This window comes from Phyllobates terribilis, unplaced genomic scaffold (assembly GCF_046119375.1).
Source record: "Phyllobates terribilis strain yellow unplaced genomic scaffold, ASM4611937v1 Scaffold_5__5_contigs__length_657084704, whole genome shotgun sequence".
NCBI classification, from domain to species: domain Eukaryota; kingdom Metazoa; phylum Chordata; class Amphibia; order Anura; family Dendrobatidae; genus Phyllobates; species Phyllobates terribilis.
This window is the reverse complement of record NW_027362765.1, coordinates 242,201,030-242,208,809: the sequence shown is the minus strand read 5'-3', so window position 1 is coordinate 242,208,809 and position 7,780 is coordinate 242,201,030.

The window sequence follows — 7,780 nt, the reverse complement described above, 5'->3', positions numbered from 1 at the left end:
AAAACCGTCTTGTTAAACCACTCTGAACTCCATATCTCTTCCAAGGGGCATTAAAATTGTCTTGTTAAGCTAATGTGACCTCCACCACTCTTCCAAGGGGCATTAAAACCGTCTATTAAAGCTACTGTGACCTCCACATCTCTTCCAAGGGGCATTAAAACCTTCTTGTTAAGCTACTGTGACCTCCACGTCTCTTCCAAGGGTCATTGATATTGTCTTTTTATTCCACTGTAACGCCCACAGCTCTTCCAAGGGGCATTGATATTGTCTTTTTCTTCCACTGGGACCTCCACCATTCTTCCAAGGGGCATTGATATTGTCTTTTTCTTCCACTGGGACCTCCACCACTCTTCCAAGAGGCATTGATCTTGTCTTTTTATTCCACTGCGACCTCCACCACTCTTCCAAGGGTCATTGATATTATGTTTTTATTCCACTGGGACCTCCACGTCTCTTCCAAGGGGCATTAAAACCATCTTGTTAAACCACTCTGAACTCCACGTCTCTTCCAAGGGTTATTAAAACTGTCTTGTTAAGCTACTGTGACCACCACGTCTCTTCCAGGGGGCATTAAATCCATCTAGTTAAACCACGCTGAACTCCATATCTCTTCCAAGGGGCATTAAAATCATCTTGTTAAGCTAGTGTGACCTCCACCACTCTTCCAAGGGGCATTGATATTGTCTTTTTATTCCACTGCGATCCCCACCACTCTTCCAAGAGGCATTGATATTGTATTTTTATTCCACTGTAACCTCCACCACTCTTCCAAGGGGCATTGATATTGTCTTTTTATTACACTGGGACCTCCACCACTCTTCCAAGGGGCATTGATATTGTCTTTTTATTCCAGTGGGACCTCCAAGTCTCTTCCAAGGGGCATTAAAACCGTCTTGTTAAACAACTCTGAACTCCACGTTTCTTCCAAGGGGCATTAAAACCATCTTGTTAAACCACCCTGAACTCCATATCTCTTCCAAGTGGCATTAAAACCGTATTGTTAAGCTACTGTGACCTCCACGTCTCTTCCAAAGGGCATTGATATTGTCTTTTTATTCCACTGGGACCTCCACCACTCTTCCAAGGGGCATTGATATTGTCTTTTTATTCCACTGTGACCTCCACCACTCTTCCAAGGGGCATTGATATTGTATTTTTATTCCACTGCGACCTCCACCACTCTTCCAAGGGGCATTGATATTGTCTTGTTATTCCACTCGGACCTCCACCACTATTCGAAGGGGCATTGATATTGTATTTTTATTCCACTGCGACCTCCACCACTCTTCCAAGTGGCATTGATATTGTTTTTTTATTCCACTGCGACCTCCACCACTCTTACAAGGGGCATTTATATTATCTTTTTATTCCACTGGGACCTCCACGTCTCTTCCAAGGGGCATTAAAACCGTCTTGTTAAACTACTCTGAACTCCACGTCTCTTCCAAGGGGCATTAAAACCGTCTTGTAAAGCTACTGTGACCTCCACATCTCTTTCAAGGGGCATTAAAACCGTCTTCTTAAGCTACTGTGACCTCCACTTCTCTTCCAAGGGTCATTGATATTGTCTTTTAATTCCACTGTAACCTCCACCACTCTTCCAAGGGGCATTGATATTGTCTTTTTATTCCACTGTGACCTCCACCACTCTTCCAAGTGGCATTGATATTGTCTTTTTATTCCACTGGGACCTCCACGTCTCTTCCAAGAGGCATTAAAACCGTCTTGTTAAACAACTCTGAACTCCACGTCTCTTCCAAGGTGCATGAAAACCGTCTTGTTAAGCTACTGTTACCTCCACGTCTCTTCCAGGGGGCATTAAAACCTCTAGTTAAATCACTCTGAACTCCATATCTCTTCCAAGGGGCATTAAAATCATCTTGTTAAGCTACTGTTACCTCGACCACTCTTCCAAGGGGCATTGGTATTGTCTTTTTATTCCACTGCGACCTCCACCACTCTTACAAGGGGCATTTATATTATCTTTTTATTCCAGTGGGACCTCCACGTCTCTTCCAAGGGGCATTAAAACCGTCTTGTTAAACCACTCTGAACTCCACGTCTCTTCCAAGGGGCATTAAAACCGTCTTGTTAAACCACTCTGAACTCCACGTCTCTTCCAAGGGGCATTAAAACCGTCTTGTAAAGCTACTGTGACCTCCACATCTCTTTCAAGGGGCATTAAAACCGTCTTCTTAAGCTACTGTGACCTCCACTTCTCTTCCAAGGGTCATTGATATTGTCTTTTAATTCCACTGTAACCTCCACCACTCTTCCAAGGGGCATTGATATTGTCTTTTTATTCCACTGTGACCTCCACCACTCTTCCAAGTGGCATTGATATTGTCTTTTTATTCCACTGGGACCTCCACGTCTCTTCCAAGAGGCATTAAAACCGTCTTGTTAAACAACTCTGAACTCCACGTCTCTTCCAAGGGGCATGAAAACCGTCTTGTTAAGCTACTGTTACCTCCACGTCTCTTCCAGGGGGCATTAAAACCTCTAGTTAAATCACTCTGAACTCCATATCTCTTCCAAGCGGCATTAAAATCATCTTGTTAAGCTACTGTTACCTCGACCACTCTTCCAAGGGGCATTGGTATTGTCTTTTTATTCCACTGCGACCTCCACCACTCTTCCAAGAGGCATTGATATTGTATTTTTATTCCACTGTAACCTCCACCACTCTTACAAGGGGCATTGATATTGTCTTTAAATTCCACTGGGACCTCCACCACTCTTCCAAGGAGCATTGATATTGTCTTTTTATTCCACTGGGACCTCCACGTCTCTTCCAAGGGGCAATAAAACGTCTTGTTAAACAACTCTGAACTCCACGTCTCTTCCAAGGGGCATTAAAACTGTCTTGTTAAGCTACTGTGACCTCCACGTCTCTTCCAACGGGCAATAAAACCGTCTTGTTAAACCACTCTGAACTCCATATCTCTTCCAAGGAGCATTAAAATCGGCTTGTTAAGCTACTGTGTCCTCCACCACTCTTCCAAGGGGCATTGATATTGTCTTTTTATTCCACTGCGACCTCCACCACTCTTCCAAGGGGCATTGATATTGTATTTTTATTCCACTGGGACCTCCACGTCTCTTCCAAGGGGCATTAAAACCTTATTGTTAAGCTACTGTGACCTCCACGTCTTTTCCAAGGGGCATTAAAAACGTCTTGTTAAACAACTCTGAACTCCATATCTCTTCCAAGGGGCATTAAAATTGTCTTGTTAACCTACTGTGACCTCCACCACTCTTCCAAGGGGCATTGATATTGTATTTTTATTCCACTGCGACCTCCACCACTCTTCCAAGGGGCATTGATATTGTATTTTTATTCCACTGTAACCTCCACCACTCTTCCAAGGGGCATTGATATTGTCTTTTTATTTCACTGCGACCTCCACCACTCTTCCAGGGGGCATTGATATTGTATTTTTATTCCACTGCGACCTCCACCACTCTTCCAATGGGCATTGATATTGTATTTTTATTCCACTGTAACCTCCACCACTCTTCCAAGGGGCATTGATATTGTCTTTTTATTCCACTGGGACCTCCACGTCTATTCCAAGAGGCATTAAAACCGTCTTGTTAAACAACTCTGAACTCCATGTCTCTTCCAACGGGCATTAAAACCGTCTTGTTAAGCTACTGTGACCTCCACGTCTCTTCCAAGGGGCATTAAAACCGTGTTGTTAAACCACTCTGAACTCCATATCTCTTCCAAGGGGCATTAAAATCGTCTTGTTAAGCTACTGTGACCTCCACCACTCTTCCAATGGGCATTGATATTGTCTTTTTATTTCACTGCGACCTCCACCATTCTTCCAAGGGGCATTGATATTGTATTTTTATTCCACTGCGACCTCCACCACTCTTCCAAGGGGCATTAATATTGTCTTTTTATTCCACTGGGACCTCCACGTCTCTTCCAAGGGGCACTAAAACCATCTTGTTAAACCATTCTGAACTCCACGTCTCTTCCAAGGGGCATTAAAACCGTATTGTTAAGCTACTGTGACCTCCACGTCTCTTCCAGGGGGCATTAAAACCATCTAGTTAAACCATTCTGAACTCCATATCTCTTCCAAGGCGCATTAAAATCATCTTGTTAAGCTACTGTGACCTCCACCACTCTTCCAAGGGGCATTGATATTGTCTTTTTATTCCACTGCGACCCCCACCACTCTTCCAAGAGGCTTTGATATTGTATTTTTATTCCGCTGTAACCTCCACCACTCTTCCAAGGGGCATTGATATTGTCTTTTTATTCCACTGGGACCTCCACCACTCTTCCAAGGGGGATTGATATTGTCATTTTATTCCACTGGGACCTCCACGTCCCTTCCAAGAGGCATTAAAACCATCTTGTTAAACAACTCTGAACTCCACGTCTCTTCCAAGGGGCATTAAAACCGTCTTGTCAAACCACTCTGAACTCCATATCTCTTCCAAGGGGCATTAAAACTGTATTGTTAAGCTACTGTGACCTCCACGTCTCTTCCAAGGGGCATTGATATTGTCTTTTTAATCCACTTGGACCTCCACCACTCTTCCAAGGGCATTGATAAAGTCTTTTTATTCCACTGTGACCTTCACCACTCTTCCAAGGGGCATTGATTTTGTCTTTTTATTCCACTGCGACCTCCACCACTCTTCCAAGGGGGATTGATATTGTATTTTTATTCCACTGCGACCTCCACCACTCTTCCAAGGGGCATTGATATTGTCTTTTTATTCCAAAGGGACCTCCACCACTATTCGAAGGGGCATTGATATTGTCTTTTTATTCCACTGCGACCTCCACCACTCTTCCAAGGTGCATTGATATTGTCTTTTTACTTCACTGCGACCTCCTCCACTCTTCCAAGTGGCTTTGATATTGTATTTTTATTCCACTGCAACCTCCACCACTCTTACAAGGGGCATTGATGTTATCTTTTTATTCCACTGGGACCTCCACGTTTCTTCCAAGGGGCTTTAAAACCGTCTTGTTAAACCACTCTGAACTCCACGTCTCTTCCAAGGGGCATTAAAACCGTCTTGTAAAGCTACTGTGACTTCCACATCTCTTCCAAGGGCATTAAAACCGTATTCTTAAACTACTGTGACCTCCACGTCTCTTCCAAGGGTCATTGATATTGTCTTTTAATTCCACTGTAACCTCCACCACTCTTCCAAGGGGCATTGATATTGTATTTTTATTCCACTGCGACCTCCACCATTCTTACAAGGGGCATTGATATTATCTTTTTATTCCACTCTGAACTCCACGTCTCTTCCAAGGGGCATTAAAAACGTCTTGTAAAGCTACTGTGACCTCCACATCTCTTCCAAGGGGCATTAAAACTGTCTTCTTAAGCTACTGTGACCTCCACGTCTCTTCCAAGGGTCATTGATATTTTCTTTTAATTCCACTGTAACCTCCACCACTCTTCCAAGGGGATTGATATTGTCTTTTTATTCCACTGTGACCTCCACCACTCTTCCAAGGGGCATTGATATTGTCTTTTTATTCTACTGGGACCTCCACGTCTCTTCCGAGAGGCATTAAAACCGTCTTGTTAAACAACTCTGAACTCCATGTCTCTTCCAAGGGGCATTAAAACCATCTTGTTAAGCTACTGCGACCTCCACGTCTCTTCCAAGGGGCATTAAAATCGTGTTGTTAAACCACTCTGAACTCCATATCTCTTCTAAGGGGCATTAAAATCATTTTGTTAAGCTACTGTGACCTCCACCACTCTTCCAATGGGCATTGATATTGTCTTTTTATTTCACTGCGACCTCCACAACTCTTCCAAGGGGCATTGATATTGTATTTTTATTCCACTGCGACCTCCACCACTCTTCCAAGGGGCATTGATATTGTCTTTTTATTCCACTGGGACCTCCACGTCTCTTCCAAGGGGCATTAAAACCATCTTGTTAAACCAATCTGAACTCCACGTCTCTTCCAAGGGGCATTAAAACTGTATTGCTAAACAACTCTGAACTCCACGTCTCTTCCAAGGGGCATTAAAACCGTCTTGTTAAACCACTCTGAACTCCATATCTCTTCCAAGGGGCATTAAAACTGTATTGTTAAGCTACTGTGACCTCCACGTCTCTTCCAAGTGTCATTGATATTGTCTTTTTATTCCACTGGGACCTCCACCACTCTTCCAAGGGGCATTGACATTGTATTTTTATTCCACTGCGACCTCCACCACTATTCCAAGGTGCATTGATATTGTCTTTCTATTCCACTGGGACCTCCACGTCTCTTCCAAGGGGCATTAAAATCGACTTGTTAAGCTACTGTGAACGCCACGTCTCTTCCAAGGGTCAATAATATTGTCTTTTTAATCCACTGGGACCTCCACCACTATTCGAAGGGGCATTGATATTGTCTTTTTATTCCACTGCGACCTCCACCACTCTTCCAAGGGGCATTGATATAGTCTTTTTACTTCACTGCGACCTCCTCCACTCTTCCAAGTGGCATTGATATTGTATTTTTATTCCACTGCGACCTCCACCGCTCTTACAAGGGGCATTGATATTATCGTTTTATTCCACTCTGAACTCCACGTTTCTTCCAAGGGGCATTAAAACCGTCTTGTAAAGCTACTGTGACCTCCACATCTCTTCCAAGGGACATTAAAACCGGCTTCTTAACCTATTGTGACCTCCACGTCTCTTCCAAGGGTCATTGATATTTTCTTTTAATTCCACTGTAACCTCCACCACTCTTCCAAGGGGCATTGATATTGTCTTTTTATTCCACTGTGACCTCCACCACTCTTCCAAGGGGCATTGATATTGTCTTTTTATTCCACTGGGACCTCCACGTCTCTTCCAAGAGGCATTAAAACCGTCTTGTTAAACAACTCTGTACTCCATGTCTCTTCCAAGGGGCATTAAAACCGTCTTGTTAAGCTACTGTGACCTCCACGTCTCTTCCAAGGGGCATTAAAACCGTGTTGTTAAACCACTCTGAACTCCATATCTCTTCCAAGGGGCATTAAAATCATCTTGTTAAGCTACTGTGACCTCCACCACTCTTCCAATGGGCATTGATATTGTCTTTTTATTTCACTGCGACCTCCAGAACTCTTCCAATGGGCATTGATATTGTATTTTTATTCCACTGCGACCTCCACCACTCTTCCAAGGGGCATTGATATTGTCTTTTTATTCCACTGGGACCTCCACGTCTCTTCCAAGGGGCATTAAAACCATCTTGTTAAACCACTCTGAACTCCACTTCTCTTCCAAGGGGCATTAAAACCGTATTGTTAAGCTACTGTGACCTCCACGTCTCTTCCAATGGGCATTGATATTGTACTTTTATTCCACTGCGACCTCCACCACTCTTCCAAGGGGCATTGATATTTATTGTCTTCCTATTCCACTGGGACATCCACGTCTCTTCCAAGGGCATTTAAATCGTCTTGTTAAGCTACTGTGACCTCCACGTCTCTTCCAAGGGTCATTGATATTGTCTTTTTATTCCACTGGGACCTCCACCACTATTCGAAGGGGCATTGATATTGTCTTCTTATTCCACTGCGACCTCCACCACTCTTCCAAGGGGCATTGATATTGTCTTTTTACTTCACTGCGACCTCCACAACTCTTCCAAGTGGCATTGATATTGTATTTTTATTACACTGCGACCTCCACCACTCTTACAAGGGGCATTGATATTATCTTTTTATTCCACTGGGACCTCCACGTCTCTTCCAAGGGGCATTAAAACCGTCTTGTTAAACCACTCTGAACTCCACGT